At 43.0% G+C, this 16,906-nt stretch overlaps 1 pseudogene; it reads left to right on the top strand.

Annotated features, from left to right (window-relative positions):
* Window positions 1-13,836: 13,836 nt before the first annotated feature.
* LOC132817740 (U2 spliceosomal RNA) lies at window positions 13,837-13,973 on the top strand (annotated as a pseudogene).
* Window positions 13,974-16,906: the final 2,933 nt, after the last annotated feature.

The raw sequence follows: 16,906 nt of genomic DNA, 5'->3' as shown, positions 1-16,906 counted from the left end.
CACAACCCTCAACAGCTCAGGTAATTATTAACTTCCCAAACTGGGATCGCACATCAATAATTCAACATTGAAGAGAGTTACCAATGGGGAATGTCCCTAAAATCTGTTTGAGATTGATGGGTCAGAGTGTGTGTGCAGCACAATGCAGTTTATTCATAATTTCTTCAATGTCATTTCAGAGTTTTATTTTGGTTTGGTTTTGTTCAACTTAAACAGGCTGTTTTTGAAATAATGCCTCAGATCACTCTTGGCATTTTATTATTAATTATAGTTAGAAGCAGCAGATCAAAAGACCTTAATTTTTGTCGATACTTGGAACAGTGCATGGGTTGGGAGAGAGGGTTTAAGATGTGCTCTGTGCAGTCCCTGTCATATATACAACGTGTAACAGTGTAATGTGTGTTCTGTACCGACTGAAACACCAAGCCCTCTCATGTTCTGTAAAGGGGTGGGATAGATGGATGAACCTTTTAATACGGAGCCTGTCAGAGTGCACGGTGGAGATAGCAGGAATCCACTAATATGTTTCTTAGAGTTTTCTATGTTCCCTGCAAGTTTTTAGTCATAATTATTATTCCCCCTATTAATGCATTCTGTTGCACTTTTTACTGATTACTAAACTGCTCCTCGCCCTCAGGCTTGCTGATTTTTAGCTGATCTTCTATATCCCCTCTTCCAATCAAAAACATCCATAATTGTTTATTTTCTAACGCATGGTTAAGCCACATTATTCGCTTTATATTTTTGCTAAGTCAGTGTGAAGAACCATTGTAATTCATGCATGCAATCCGTCATTGTTAACAGTAGCCTTTCCACTGCCAACTCTTTTGGTAAGATTTCCCAATCCATCATTGCCAACTCAGATCCCCAAATCTCATAGTTACTTATAGTTACATTTCACAACCCACATTTCAAAGTTAATATCTTCACTCTCCATCTTAATAAACAATTCAGCCATTTTACGTTGCTCTTTGCAAACGGACTCTCTGAAACAAATCTGTTAACTAATCCATTCTCAGAACAAAATAAAAATTTTAGGATCATCGGTTCTCTGATTGGTTTCTCAATGAATGAGTCTAAAAAGCATCAGACTGTAAATCCAGGAGTTCCTCCTCCACAGTGTTATTGCCAGTATGGGTTGTCCAATCTTGAGTTAGGTTAATGTTACCCATGATCACATTCTGGCAATTATTGCATGTGTCGAACAATGCAGCCAATGCCAAAAGATATCCATGGTTCTGGTATAGTTGCAATTACGGAGATATGGCTGCAGGTTAAACAAAGATGGAAATGTCAATGGTATTCAAGATAATGGATTGACAGACAAGTAGGGAAAAGAGGTGAGGTAACATTGTTTTAAGAGAGGATATGGGCTTGGAAAATCTTAACGTGGAATTTTTGGGGAGTGAGTGAAATGTTGAGGGGCAGAGACATTGATGGGACTTGTATATAGACTCTCAAACAGTCTGGTTCCAAGTCAGCACAGAGTGTTTTGTTTAATAATAACCAATGTGTGTTCCTTCCCTGTTGCTGCATCAAAGACTTGGATCTCCCTCTCAAACTGAACTGTGGGTATTCCTAAAGCTCTGTCCTGGAATAGTTCAAGATGGCGACTCACTACTGCCCCCTCCAGGGCAATCAGGGACAGGCAATAAATGCTCAATGTTGTTTCTATCCCATTTATGTACAAGAAAACAAATCCTCTCTTTTTATTTATCAAACTAGAGATATTTATCAAGACGACGAAGTGTGGATGTGAACACATTGAGCCACTCATCAGCAGCGTTTGTAAATCCAGAGGGGGATGGAAACCAAGATGATGCAGAAGAGAGCTCCACACAAACCTCAGCAGCTCAGGTAATTATTAACTTCCCAAACTGGGATCACACATCAATAATTCAACATTGAATAGAGTTACCAATGGGAATATCAGTAAAACCTGTTTGAGGTTGTTGGGTCAAAGTGTGCGTGGAGCAAAATGCAGTTTATTCATAATTTCTTCACCGTCATTTCAGAGTTTTATTTTCTTTTGGTTTTGTTTCATTTCAACAGGGTGTTCTTGAGTTACTGCCTCAGATCCCTCTTGACGTTTTATTATCAATTATTATTAGGTGTCACGATTGATCAGTGGTTAGCACTGCTGCCTCACAGCGCCAGGAACCTAGATTTTATTCCAGCCGACGGTGACTGTCGATGTGGAGTTTGCACATTCTTTCTGTGTCTTCATGGGTTTCCTCTGGATGCTCCGGTTTCCTCCCACAATCCAAAGACGTGCAGGGCAGGTGAATTGGCCATGCTAAATTATCCATAGTGTTCGGTGCATCAGTCAGAAGGAAATGGGTCTGGGTGGGTTATTTTTTGAGGGTTGGTGTGGACTTGTTGGGCTGAAGGGCCTGTTTCCAAACTGGAGGGAATCTAATCTATAGTTAGAGGCAGCAGATCGAAAGGCCTGGATTTTTGTCGATACTTGTAACAGGGCATAGGGTGGGGTTGGGGCGGGGGGAGCGGCAGTGTCTGAGATGTGCTCTGTTTCATTTTTCATGTATACGATGTGTAACATTGTAATGTGTGGACTGTGCACACAAACATCAAACGCTTCATGGTCTGTAAAAGGGTGGGCTAGATAGATGAACCTTTGAATACGGAGCCTGTCGGAGTCCATGTTGGAGACAACAGGAATCCTCAAATACAATTCTCTGAGATTTCTATGTTCCCTGCAGGGTTTTAGTCATAATTATTATTCCACCAACTAATGCATTCTGTTGTGATTTTGCTGATTTCTAAACTGTTCCTAGTCTTCAGGCTTGCTGATTTTTAGCCGATCTTCAATAAATCCTCTTCCGGTCGAAAGTCTCCATGATTATGTTGTGTTTATAATGCCCAGTTAAGCCACATTTCTTTCTTTATATTTGTGCTAAGTCCATGTGAGGACCCATTGTAATTTTTGCACACAATCTGTCAATATTACAGGAGCCTATCCACTGCCAACTCTTTTGGTAAGGTTTCCCAATCCATCATTGCCGAATCAGATCTCAGAACTTCGTGATTCCTTTTAGTTACATTTCACAACCGACATTTCAAAGTCAATATCTTCACTCTCCACCTTAATTAACAATACTGCCATTTAAGTTTGCCCTTCGCGAACGGACTCTCGGAAACAAAGCTGTTAATTAATCCATCCTCAAAACACAACATATATCTAGGATCACCTGATCTCTGATTGGTTTCTCAATGAATGAGTCTAAAAAGCATCAGACTGTAAATCCAGGACTTCCTCCTCCACAGTGTTATTGCCAGTGTGGGCTGTTCAATCTCGAGTTGGGTTAATGTTATCCATGATCACTTTCTTGCAATTATTGCATGTGTCTAATAATGCAGCCAATGCCAAAAGATATCCATGGTTCTGGTATAGTTGCAATTACGGAGATATGGCTGCAGATTAAACAAAGATGGAAATGTCAATGGTATTCAAGATAATGGATTGACAGACAAGTAGGGAAAGGAGGTGAGGTAACATTGTTTTAAGAGAGGATATGGGCTTGGAAAATCTTAACGTGGAATTTTTGGGGAGTGAGTGAAATGTTGAGGGGCAGAAACATTGGTGGGACTTGTATATAGACTCCCAAACAGTCTGGTTCCAAGTCAGCACAGAGTGTTTTGTTTAATAATAATCAATGTGTGTGCTGCATCAAAGAATTGGATCTCCCTCTCAAACTGAACTGTGGGTATTCCTAAAGCCCTGTCCTGGAATAGTTCAAGATGGTGACTCACAACTGCCCCCTCAATAGCAATCAGGGAGGGGCAATAAATGCTCAGTGTTGTTTACATCCCATTAATGTACAACAAAACAAACCCCCTCTTTTTATTTATCAAACTAGAGATATTTATCAAGACGGCGAAGTGTGGATGTGAACACGTTGAGCCCCTCATCAGCAGCATTTGTAATTCCAGACGAGGATGGATACCAAAATGATGCAGAAGAGAGCTCCGCACAAACCTCAGCAGCTCAGGTAATTATTAACTTCCCAAACTGGGATCACACATCAATAATTCAACATTGAAAAGAGTTACCAATGGGAATATCAGTAAAACCTGTTTGAGGTTGTTGAGTCAGAGTGTGTGTGCAGCAAAATGCATTTTATTCATAATTTCTTCTCCGTCATTTCAGAGTTTTATTTTCTTTTGGTTTTGTTTCATTTCAACAGGGTGTTCTTGAGTTATTGCTTCAGATCGCTCTTGACATTTTATTATCAATTATTATTCGGTGTCACGATGGCTCAGTGGTTAGCACTGCTGCCTCACAGCGCCAGGAACCCAGATTTGATTCCAGCCTTTGGTGACTGTCTATATGGAGTTTGCACATTCTTTCTGTGTCTTCATGGGTTTCCTCTGGATGCTCCGGTTTCCTCCCACAATCCAAAGACGTGTAGCCAGGTGAATTGGCCATGCTAAATTATCCATAGTGTTCGGTGCATCAGTCAGAAGGAAATGGGTCTGGGTGGGTTTTTTTTTTGAGGATTGGTGTGGACTTGTTGGGCTGAAGGGCCTGTTTCCAAACTGGAGGGAATCTAATCTATAGATAGAGGCAGCAGATCGTAAGGCCTGGATTTTTGTCGAAACTTGGAAAAGGGCATATGGTGGAGTGGGGGGTGAGCAGCGGTGTCTGAGATGTGCTCTGTTTCATTTTTCATGCATACAATGTGTAACAGTGTAATGTGTGTGCTGTGCACACAAACATCAAACGCTTCATGATCTGTAAAAGGGTGGGCTAGAGAGATGAACCTTTGAATACGGAGCCTGTCGGAGTCCATGTTGGAGACAACAGGAATCCTCTAATACAATTCTCTGAGTTTTCTATGTTCCCTGCAGGGTTTTAGTCATAATTATTATTCTCCCTACTCTTGCATTCTGTTGTGATTTTGCTGATTTCTAAACTGCTCCTAGTCTTCAGGCTTGCTGATTTTTAGCCGATCTTCAATAAATCCTCTTCCAATCAAAAGTCTCCATGATTATGTTGTGTTTATAATGCCCAGTTAAGCCACATTTCGTTCTTTATATTTGTGCTAAGTCCATGTGAGGAACCATTGTAATTCAGGCATACAGTAGCCTATCCACTGCCAACTCTTTTGGTATGGTTTCCCAATCCTTCATTGCCGACTCAGATCTCAGAACTTCGTGATTCCTTTTAGTTACATTTCACAACCGACGTTTCAAAGTCAATATCTTCACTCTCCACCTTAATATACAATTCTGTCATTTAAGTTTGCCCTTCGCGAACGGATTCTCCGAAACAAAGCTGTGAATTAATCCATTCTCAAAACACAACATATATCTAGGATCATCTGATCTCTGATTGGTTTCTCAATGAATGAGTCTAAAAAGCATCAGACTGTAAATCCAGGAGTTCCTCCTCCGCAGTGTTATTGCCAGTTTGGGCTGTCCAATCTCAGGTTAGGTTAATGTTACCCATGATCACATTCTTGCAATTATTGCATGTGTCTAACAATGCAGCCAATGCCAAAAGATATCTACGGTTATGGTAGAGGTGCAGTTACGGAGATATGGCTGCAGGTTAAACAAGGATGGAAGTGGAAATGTCGACGGTATTCAAACTTATGTAATGACAGACAAATAGGGAAAGGACGTGAGGAAACATTGTTATAAAAGAAGGATGTTGGCTTGGAAAATCATAACATGGAATTTTTGGGGAGTGAGTGAAATGTTGAGGGGCAGAAACATTGATGGGACTTGTATATAGACTCCCAAACAGTCTGGTTCCAAGTCAGCACAGAGTGTTTTGTTTAATAATAACCAATGTGTGTTCCTTCCCTGTTGCTGCATCAAAGACTTGGATCTCCCTCTCAAACTGAACTGTGGGTATTCCTAAAGCTCTGTCCTGGAATAGTTCAAGATGGCGACTCACTACTGCCCCCTCCAGGGCAATCAGGGACAGGCAATAAATGCTCAGTGTTGCTTCCATCCCATTAATGTACAAGAAAACAAATCCTCTCTTTTTATTTATCAAACTAGAGATATTTATCAAGACGACGAAGTGTGGATGTGAACACATTGAGCCACTCATCAGCAACATTTGTAAATCCAGAGGGGGATGGAAACCAAGATGATGCAGAAGAGAGCTCTGCACAAACCTCAGCAGCTCAGGTAATTATTAACTTCCCAAACTGGGATCACACATCAATAATTCAACATTGAATAGAGTTACCAATGGGAATATCAGTAAAACCTGTTTGAGGTTGTCGAGTCAGAGTGTGTGTGCAGCAAAATGCATTTTATTCATAATTTCTTCAACGTCAATTTAGAGTTGTATTTTCTTTTGGTTTTGTTTCTTTTAAACAGGGTGTTCTTGAGTTACTGCCTCAGATCCTACTTGACGTTTTATTATCAATTATTATTCGGTGTCACGATTGATCAGTGGTTAGCACTGCTGCTCACAGCACCAGAGTCTCACGTTTGATTCCAGCCGACGGTGGCTGTCTATGTGGAGTTTGCACATTCTTTCTGGGTCTGCATGGGTTTCCTCCGGTTACTCCGGTTTCCTCCCACAATCCAAAGATGTGCACGGCAGGTGAATTGGCCATACGAAATTATTCATAGTGTTAGGTGCATTAGCCAAAGGGAAATGGGTCTGGGTCGGTTATTCTTTGAGGGTTGGTGTGGACTTGTTGGGCTGAAGGACCTGTTTCCACAGTGTAGGGAATCCAATCTATTGTTAGAGGCAGCAGATCGAAAGACCTAGATTTTTGTCAATATTTGGAACAGGGCATGGGCAGGGAGAGGGGGTGGTCTGAGATGTGCTCTGTTCCGTCTTTCATGTGTACAATGTGTTACAGTGTTAATGTGTGGGATGTGCAGAGTGAAACACCAAGCCTTTCATGGTCTGTAAAAGGGTGGGCTATATAAGTTCCTATAAGTTCCTCACAGATTTCTATACAATGTTTCTATGCATTCCCTGCAATGTTTCAGTCATAATTATTATTCCACCAACTAATGCATTCTGTTGTAATTTTGCTGACTTCTAAACTGCTCCTAGTCTTCAGGCTTGCTGACTTTTAGCTGACCTTCCAATCGAAAGTCTCAATCATTGTGTTGTGTTTTTAATGCATGGTTAAGCCACATTGCCCGCTTTATATTTTTGCTAAGTCAGTGTGAGGAACCATTGTAATTCATGCATGCAATCCGTCAATGTTAACAGTAGCCTATCCACTGCCAACTCTTTTGGTAAGATTTCCCAATCCATCATTGCCAACTCAGATCACCAAATCTCATAGTTACTTATAGTTACATTTCATGATCCACATTTCAAAGTTATTATCTTCACTCTCCATCTTAGTAAACAATTCAGCCATTTGCAAACGGACTCTCACAAACAAATCTGTTAACTAATCCATTCTCAGAACACAATAAAAATTCTAGGGTCATCTGGTCTTTGATTGGTTTCTCAATGAATAAGTCTAAAAAGCATCAGACTGTAAATCCAGGAGTTCCTCCTCCACAGTGTTATTGCCAGTTTGGGCTGTCCAATCTTGAGTTAGGTTAATGTTACTCATGATCACATTCTTGCAATTATTGCATGTGTCTAACAATGCAATCAATGCCAAAAGGTATCCATGGTTCTGGTTTGTGGGAATTACGGAGATATGGCTGCAGATTAAACAAGGATGGAAATGTCAATGGTATTCAAGATAATGGATTGACAGACAAATAGGGAAAGGAGATGAGATAACATTGGCATTAAGGGAGGATATGGGCTTGGGAAAATCATAATATGGAATTTTTTGGGAGTGAGTGGAATGTTGAGGGGCAAAAACATTGATGGGACTTGTATATAGACTCCCAAACAGTCTGGTTCCAAGTCAGCACAGAATGACTTGTTTAATAATAACCAATGTTTGTTCCATCCCTGTTGATGCATCAAAGACCTGTATCTCCCTCTCAAACTGAACTGCGGGTATTCCTAAAGCCCTGTCCTGGAATAGTTCAAATGGTGACTCACTACTGCCCCCACAACGGCAATCAGGGACAGGCAATAAATGCTCAGTGTTGTTTCCATCCCATTATTGCGCAAGAAAACAAATCCTCTCTTTTTATTTATCAAACTAGAGATATTTATCAAGACGACGAAGTGTGGATGTGAACACGTTGAGCCCCTCATCAGCAGCATTTGTAAATCCAGAGGAGGATGGAAATCAAGATGATGCAGAAGAGAGCTCCGCACAAACCTCAGCAGCTCAGGTAATTATTAACTTCCCAAACTGGGATCACACATCAATAATTCAACATTGAATAGAGTTACCAATGGGAATATCAGTAAAACCTGTTTGAGGTTGTTGAGTCAGAGTGTGTGTGCAGAAAATGCAGTTTATTCATAATTTCTTCAACGTCATTTCAGAGTTTTATTTTCTCTTCGTTTTGTTTCATTGCAACAGGGTGTTCTTGAGTTACTGCCTCAGATCCCTCTTGATGTTTTATTATCAATTATTATTCGATGTCACGATTGATCAGTGGTTCGCACTGCTGCCTCACAGCACCAACCCAGAGTGGCTGTCTATGTGGAGTTTGCACATTCTTTCTGGGTCTGCATGGGTTTCCTCAGATTACTCCGGTTTACTCGCACAATCCCAAGATGTGCAGGGCAGGTGAATTGGCCATGCTAAATTATTCATTGTGTTAGGTGTTTATTTTCTTTTGGTTTTGTTTCATTTAAATAGGGTTTTCTTGAGTTACTGCCTCAGATCACTTTTGACATTTTATTGTCAATTATAGTTAGAAGCAGCAGATCAAAAGACCTTAATTATTGTCGATACTTGGAACATGGCATGAGATGGGACGGGCGGTCTGAGATGTGCTCTGTTCAGTCTTTCTTGTATACAATGTGTAACAGTGTAATGTGTGGGCTGTGCAGACTGAAACACCAAGCCTTTCATGGTCTGTAAAAGGGTGGGCTAGATAGATGAACCTTTGAATATGGAACCTATCAGAGTGCATGGTGGAGACATCAGGAATCCTCTAATAAGTTTCCCATAAGTTACTAATGCATTCTGTTGTGATTTTGCTGATTTCTAAACTGCTCCTAGTCCTCAGGCTTGCTGATTTTTCTCCAATCTTCCATATCTCCTTTTCCAATCAAAAACATCCATAATTGTTTATTTTCTAATGCAGGGTGAAGCCACGTTGCTTGCATTATATTTGTGCTGAGTCAGTGTGAGGAATCATTGTAATTCATGCATTCAGTCTGTCAATGTTACCAGTAGCCTGTCCACTGCCAAATCTTTTGGTAAGGTTAACCAATCCATCAATGCCAACTCAGATCCCCAAATCTCATAGTTACTTATAGTTACATTTCATGACTCACATTTCAAAGTTAATATCTTCACTCTCCATCTTAATAGACAATTCTATCATTTTACATTTGTTCTTTGCAAACGGACTCTCGGAAACAAATCTGTGAATTAATCCATTCTCAGAACACAATAAAAATTCTAGGATCATCTGATCTCTGATTGGTTTCTCAATGAATAAGTCTAAAAAGCATCAGACTGTAAATCCAGGAGTTCCTCCTCCACAGTGTTATTGCCAATTTGGGCTGTCCAATCTCGAGTTAGGTTAATGTTACCCATGATCACATTCTTGCAATTATTGCATGTGTCTAACAATGCAGCCAATGCCAAAAGGTATCCATGGTTCTGGTATAGTTGCAATTACGGAGATATGGCTGCAGATTAAACAAGGATGGAAATGTCAACGGTATTCAAGATAATGGATTGACAGACAAATAGGGAAAGGAGATGAGATAACATTGGCATTAAGAGAGGATATTGGCTTGGAAAATCATAATATGGAATTTTTGGGGAGTGAGTGGAATGTTGAGGGGCAGAAACATTGATGGGACTTCTATATAGACTCCCAAACAGTTTGGTTCCAAGTCAGCACAGAGTGTGTTGTTTAATAAAAACCAATGTGTGTTCCTTCCCTGTTGCTGCATCAAAGACTTGGATCTCCCTCTCAAACTGAACTGTGGGTATTCCCAAAGCCCTGCCCTGCAGCAGTTCAAAATGGTGGCTCACTACTGCCCCCTCCAGGGCAATCAGGGAGAAGCAATAAATGCTCAATGTTGTTTCCATCCCATTAATGTACAAGAAAACAAATCCTCTCTTTTTATTTATCAAACTAGAGATATTTATCAAGACGACGAAGTGTGGATGTGAACACATTGAGCCCCTCATCAGCAGCATTTGTAAATCCAGAGGGGGATGGAAACCAAGATGATGCAGAAGAGAGCTCCGCACAAACCTCAGCCGCTCAGGTAATTATTAACTTCCCAAACTGGAATCACACATCAATAATTCAACAGTGAATAGAGTTACCAATGGGAATATCAGTAAAACCTGTTTGAGGTTGTTGGGTCAGGGTATGTGCAGTACAATGCAGTTTATTCATAATTTCTTCAACATCATTTCAGAGTTTTATTTTCTTTTGGTTTTGTTCCACTTAAACAGGATGTTCTTGAGTTACTGCCTCAGATCACTCTTGGCATTTTATTGTCAATTATAGTTAGAAGCAACAGATCAAAAGACCTTAGTTTTTGTCGATACTTTGAACAGGGCATGGGATGGGAGAGACGGTTTGAGATGTGCTCTGGTCAGTGTTTCATGTATACAGTGTGTAACAGTGTAATGTGTGGGATGTGCAGACTGTAAAGCCAACCACTCTCATGATCTGTAAAGGGGTGGACTAGATGGATGAAGCTTTGAACATGGAGCCTGTTGGGGTGAACGGTGAGACAGTAGGAATCCCTTCATCTGTTTTTGAGAGTTTTCTATGGTCCCTGCAAGATTATTGTCCCCCCATTCATCCATTCTTTTGGACTATTTTGCTACATCCCAAACTGCTCCTCGTCTGAGGTCGAGGCTTTGCTAGATTTTCTGCTGATCATTTATATCTCCTCTTTCAACCAAAAGATGCTTTAACTTTTTTTTTTGTCATGCACGGTAAAGCCACATCATCTGTTTTATGTTTGTACTAAAATAGTATCAATAATTATTGAAATTCATGTAAACAATGCTTCATTATTAACCATTACCTAACCACTGTCACCTATTTCAGAAAGATCCCCAATCCATCAGTACCAACTTAAATCCCATACCCTCATTGTTTCCTTGGCTTACATTCCAGGATCCTGGTTTCAGAGACAACATCTTCCTCTCCATCTTCATAAACAATTGTATCATTTTGTGTTTGCTATTCGCTAACGGACTCCAGAAAAACAACCTTGTTAATTAATCCATTCTCACTGCACAATAAACAGCCTGTGATCATCTGATCTTTGGTTGATATCTCAATGTGTGAGTCGACAAACCATCAGATATATAATCCAGGAATTATTCCTCCATGGTGTTACTGGTAGTTCCTTTTATCCAGTCTAGAGTTAGACGAATGTTATCACCCCATTATAACATCCGTACACTTACTGCATTGGTCTAACAAGGAAACCAGTACAAAGCTACACCCACAGTTATAATATAGTTGCCATTATGGAGAGTGAAGTGCATGTTAACTGCAAGGATGGAAACCTGAACCTCCAATGGTATTCAATATATTGTGAATGTGTTACTAAGGTGCAGAATCTTTAGTGGGACTTGAATATAGGCCTGAAACAGTAGCAGCGGCTAACGAGAAAGAATTAAACAAGAGGATTAAACATATAAGCAATAGGAGGGCCGAAACTCTCACTTCTCTTCAGGAATTTAGCTCTTTTCTACATGTTTGGAACAGAGTACAAGTGAGGTCTGATTATTGCTAAATAAATGACACACACAGTGCTGACTTGGAACCAATCTGTGTTCCTTCCCTGATGCTTTGTCAAATGTCTGAGTCTCCCTCTCTTGACAAACTGTGGGTATTCCTGAAGCCCTGCCCAGCAGCAGATCACGATGGTGGCTCACTACTGCCCTCTCAAGGGCAATCGCAGAAGGGCAACAAATGCTGAATAGTGTTCACATCCCACCAACGGAGAAGACAACAAATTCTCTCTTTTAATTTGTCAAAGCAGAGATATTTATCAAGACGACGCAGTGTGGGTGTGAACTTATCAGCAACATTCGTAAATCCAGAGGGGGATGGAAACCAAGATGATGCAGAAGAGAGCTCTGCATAAACCTCAGCCGCTCAGATAATTATGAACTTCCCAAACTGGGATCACACATCAATAATTCAACATTGAAAAGGGTAACCAATGGGAATATCAGTAAAACCTGTTTGAGGTTGTTGAGTCAGAGTGTGTGTGCAGCACAATGCAATTTATTCATAATTTCTTCAACGTCATTTCAGAGTTTTTCTTTCTTTTGGTTTTATTTCATTTAAACAGGGTGTTCTTGAGTTACTGCCTCAGATCCCTCTTGACGTTTTATTATCAATTATTATTCAGTGTCACGATTGATCAGTGGTTAGCACTGCTGCCTCACAGCACCAGAGTCCCACGATTGATTCCAGCCGACAGTCGCTGACTATGTGGAGTTTGTACATTCTTTCTGTGTCGCATGGGTTTCCTCCGGTTACTCCGGTTTCCTCCCACAATCCAAAGATGTGCAGGGCAGGTGAATTGGCCATGCTAAATTATTCATAGTGTTAGGTGCATTAGTCAGAGGGAAATGGGTCTGGGTGGGTTATTCTTTGGAGGATTGGTGTGGACTTGTTGGGCAGAAGGGCCTGTTTCCACACGATAGGGAATCTAATCTATAGTAGAGGCAGCAGATCGAAAGACCTAGATTTTTGTCAATATTTGGAACAGGGCATGGGGTGGGAGAGGGGGTGGTCTGAGATGTGCTCTGTTCAGTCTTTCATGTATACAATGTGTGACAGTGTAATGTGTGGGATGTGCAGAGTGAAACACCAAGCCTTTCATGGTCTGTAAAAGGGTGGGCTAGATAGATGAACCTTTGAATACAGAGCCTGTCAGAGTGCATGGTGGAGACAACAAGAATTCTCTTATAAGTTTCTCAGAGTTTTCTATGTTCCCTGCAATGTTTCAGTCATAATTATTATTCCACCAACTAATGCATTCGGTTGTGATTTTGCTGATTTCTAAACTGCTCCTAGTCTTCAGGCTTGCTGATTTTTAGCTGATCTTCCAATCGAAAGTCTCCATCATTGTGTTGTGTTTCTAACGCATGGTTAAGCCACATTATTCGCTTTATATTTGTGCTAAGTCAGTGTGAGGAACCATTGTAATTCATGCATGCAATCCGTCAATGTTAACAGTAGCCTATCCACTGCCAACTCTTTTGGTAAGATTTCCTAATCTATCATTGCCAACTCAGATCCCCAAATCTCATGGTTACTTATAGTTACATTTCACCACCCACATTTCAAAGTTAATATCTTCACTCTCCATCTTAATAAACAATTCAGCCATTTTACGTTTGCTCTTTGCAAACAGACTCTCACGAATAAATCAGTTAACTAATCCATTCTCAGAACACAATAAAAATTTTAGGATCATCTGTTCTCTGATTGGTTTCTCAATGAATGAGTTTAAAAAAGCATTAGACTGTTAATCCAGGAGTTCCTCCTCCACAGTGTTATTGCCAGTTTGGTCTGTCCAATCTCGAGTTAGGTTAATGCTACCATGATCACATTCTTGCAGTTATTGTATGTGTCGAACAATGCAGTCAATGTCAAAAGATATCCATGGTTCTGGTATAGTTGCAATTACGGAGATATGGTTGCAGTTTAACAAGGATGGAAATGTCTGCGGTATTCAAGATAATGGAATGACAGACAAATAGGGAAAGGAGGTGAGGTAACATTGGCATTAAGATCGCTTCTCGGCCTTTTGGCTAAGATCAAGTGTAGTATCTGTTCTTATCAGGACAGGTGTTGAGTTGCGAGTCATCAGAGCTAGTGGAGAGATCATCGCTGGATCGTGATCGTGATTGGACATTGGAGGATCGTTTGGTTGTGCTGACCTGCTATTGGTGGATCTTCATGCTGGCTTCGGCCTAACGCCAATTCAGTGACCAGCCAATCTTGGAGCCATGGCCTCAGCAGCCGTTCGCTGCCCTGGCCAGGGCAGTCGCAACACAGTCAGGGTGACTGTGAAGAAGGTGGTGGAGCACACACTGGTCGATCGGACGGAGTTCGTGAAGAAGGTTTTGCTGGAGTGCTGTGGATTTGCAGCAGCGGCTGGGCGCTGCCTTGTGGTCAAAGGTGTTTTTCTTCAGAAATTTCTCCACGAAGGACAGGTGGTACGGAACGGTCCAACTACTCGGAGCGTTCCGCGGCAGCGAGGCCAGGCCCATCCTTCGCAACACCGGGGACAGGTAGAACCTCAGTACGTAGTGACACTTGGTGTTTGCGTACCGGGGATCCACACACAGCTTGATGCAGCCACACACAAAGGTGGCCATCAGGGTGAGGGTGGCATTGGGTGTATTTTTTCCCCCGTTGCCCAGATCTTTGTATAGTGAGTCCCTTCGGACCCGGTCCATCTTTGAACTCCATATGAACTGGAAGGTGGCCCGGGCGACTGCAGCGGCGCAGGTTCTGGGAATAGGCCAGACCTGTGCCACGTACAACAGCAATGACAGTGCCTCACACCTGATGACCAGGTTTTTTCCCGTGATGGAGAGCGACCGTAGCCTCCATCTGCCCAGTTTCTGCCTCACTTTACTGATACGCTCCTCCCAAGACTTGGCGCACGCCCCAGCCCCCCCGAACCAAATACCCAGCACCTTCAGGTGGTCGGTCCTGACGGTGAAGGGGATTGAGGATTGGTCGGCCCAGTTCCCGAAGAGCATGGCCTCGCTCTTGCCTCGGTTTACCTTGGCCCCCGAGGCCCGTTCGAACTGGTCACAAATGCACATGAGTCTGCGCACGGACAGCGGATCCGAGCAGAAAACAGCGACGTCATCCATGTACAGGGAGGCCTTAACCTGCAGGCCCCCGCTGCCCGGAATAGTCACCCCTCTCAGGCTCGCATCCTTCCTGATGGATTCGGCAAATGGCTCTATGCAGCACACAAACAAGGCTGGAGAGAGAGGGCAGCCCTGTCTGACTCCAGATCTGACTGGGAAGCTATCTGATTCCCACCCATTGATTGAAACTGCACTGACGATGTTGGTGTAGAGCAGTCTGATCCAATTGCAGATTCCCTCCCCAAAGCCCATTTTGGAGAGAACATCTCTCATATACATGTGTGATATTCTGTCAAAGGCTTTCTCCTGGTCCAGGCTGATCAGGCAGGCGTCCAACCCTCTGTCCTGCACGTAGGCGATCGTATCCCTGAGGAGTGCGAGACTCTCAGCGATCTTCCTGCCTGGCACAGCACAGGTTTGGTCAGGGTGAATCACCGACCCTAGAGCAGACCTGACCCGGTTGGCAATTACCTTTGACAGGATTTTGTAATCTGCATTCAACAGTGTGATCGGTCTCCAATTTTTGAGTTCCTCCCTCTCCCCCTTCCGCTTATAGATGAGGGTGATGATGCCTTTCCTCATGGATTCGCTCATGGTACCTGCCCGAAGCATACTGACATACACCTCCAGCAGGTCCTGGCCAATCAAGTCCCACAGAGCGGAATAGAGCTCGACCGGTAAGCCATCGCTTCCGGGAGTTTTATTCTTTTCGAAGGACTCGAGGGCCTTGGTCAGCTCGTCCAGAGATAGCGGCTGGTCCAGCCTCTCGCGTGTTCTGTTGTCTAAGACCTCCGTGATAGACGACAGGAACGACTGGGAGGCCGCGCTGTCGGTCGGCTTCGCGTCATACAGACTGGCATAGAAGGATTTACGTAGCGTCCTCGAGACCCTTCGGGAAAAGGAGAGGGCGGATCCTGTTGAGTGGTTCCCTGAGCAGACTGTCAAAGCAATTTGGCAGAATGCCTCATCGCCAGAACTTTCCAACAAGCACCAAGACATGGCTTGGCTGGTGGTGAGAAGGGCTCTACCTGTGAGATCATTTATGCACGCCCGGACTCTCAGCCGCACCGCACGCTGCCCTCGAGGCGGCTGCGGGGGGGACGAGACTGTCACACACCTCCTTCTGGAATGTGCCTATGCAGAGGAAGTCTGGAGAGGAATGCAGTGGTATTTGTCGAGGTTCGTCCCGAGCAGCGCCGTGACGCGGGACTCCCTGCTCTACGGCCTGTTCCCTGGGACGCACACCGAGACGAACATCAACTGCACCTGGAGGATCATCAACTCGGTGAAGGACGCTCCCTGGGTGGTCCGAAACCTGTTGATCTTCCAGCTGAAGGAGTTGACCCCGACTGAGTGTTGCAGACTGGCACATTCCAAGGTCCAGGACTACGTGTTGAGGGACGCGCTGAAGCTTGGGGCAGTTGCCGCCAAGGCGCGGTGGGGAAAGACCACCGTTTAACATCTGCCTGTCGAAAGAAAAGCAGGGGGCCCATGCAGTCATTTGGGCTCTGCTGACACCTCAGCTCAATATATGAGTGAGAGATGCACAGATCTGTATGGAATAATGATAATTCGGAGCTGTGTATGTACATGCGGAAATATGAATGGCATTAACTAATGTACAGTGTATCAAATTATTCTATGCATATTTTATGAATAAAGTATATTTTTGAAATAATAAAAAAAAAGCGGCTGGGCGCTGCCTTCGAAGCGGCTGCGGGGGGGATGTGTCTGTCACACACCTTCTGGAATGTACCTGTGCAGACGAAGTCTGGAGAGGAATGCAGTGGTATTTGTCGAGGTTTGTCCTGAGCAGCGCCGTGACGCGGGACTCCGTGCTCTATGGCCTGTTCCCAGGGACGCACACCAAGACGAACATCAACTGCACCTGGAGGATCATCAACTCGGTGAAGGACGCTCCCTGGGTGGTCCGAAACCTGTTGATCTTCCAGCTGAAGGAGTTGACCCCGACT

Source organism: Hemiscyllium ocellatum, chromosome 7 (assembly GCF_020745735.1).
Source record: "Hemiscyllium ocellatum isolate sHemOce1 chromosome 7, sHemOce1.pat.X.cur, whole genome shotgun sequence".
Taxonomy (NCBI): domain Eukaryota; kingdom Metazoa; phylum Chordata; class Chondrichthyes; order Orectolobiformes; family Hemiscylliidae; genus Hemiscyllium; species Hemiscyllium ocellatum.
This window is presented reverse-complemented; position numbering and strand designations above follow the sequence as displayed.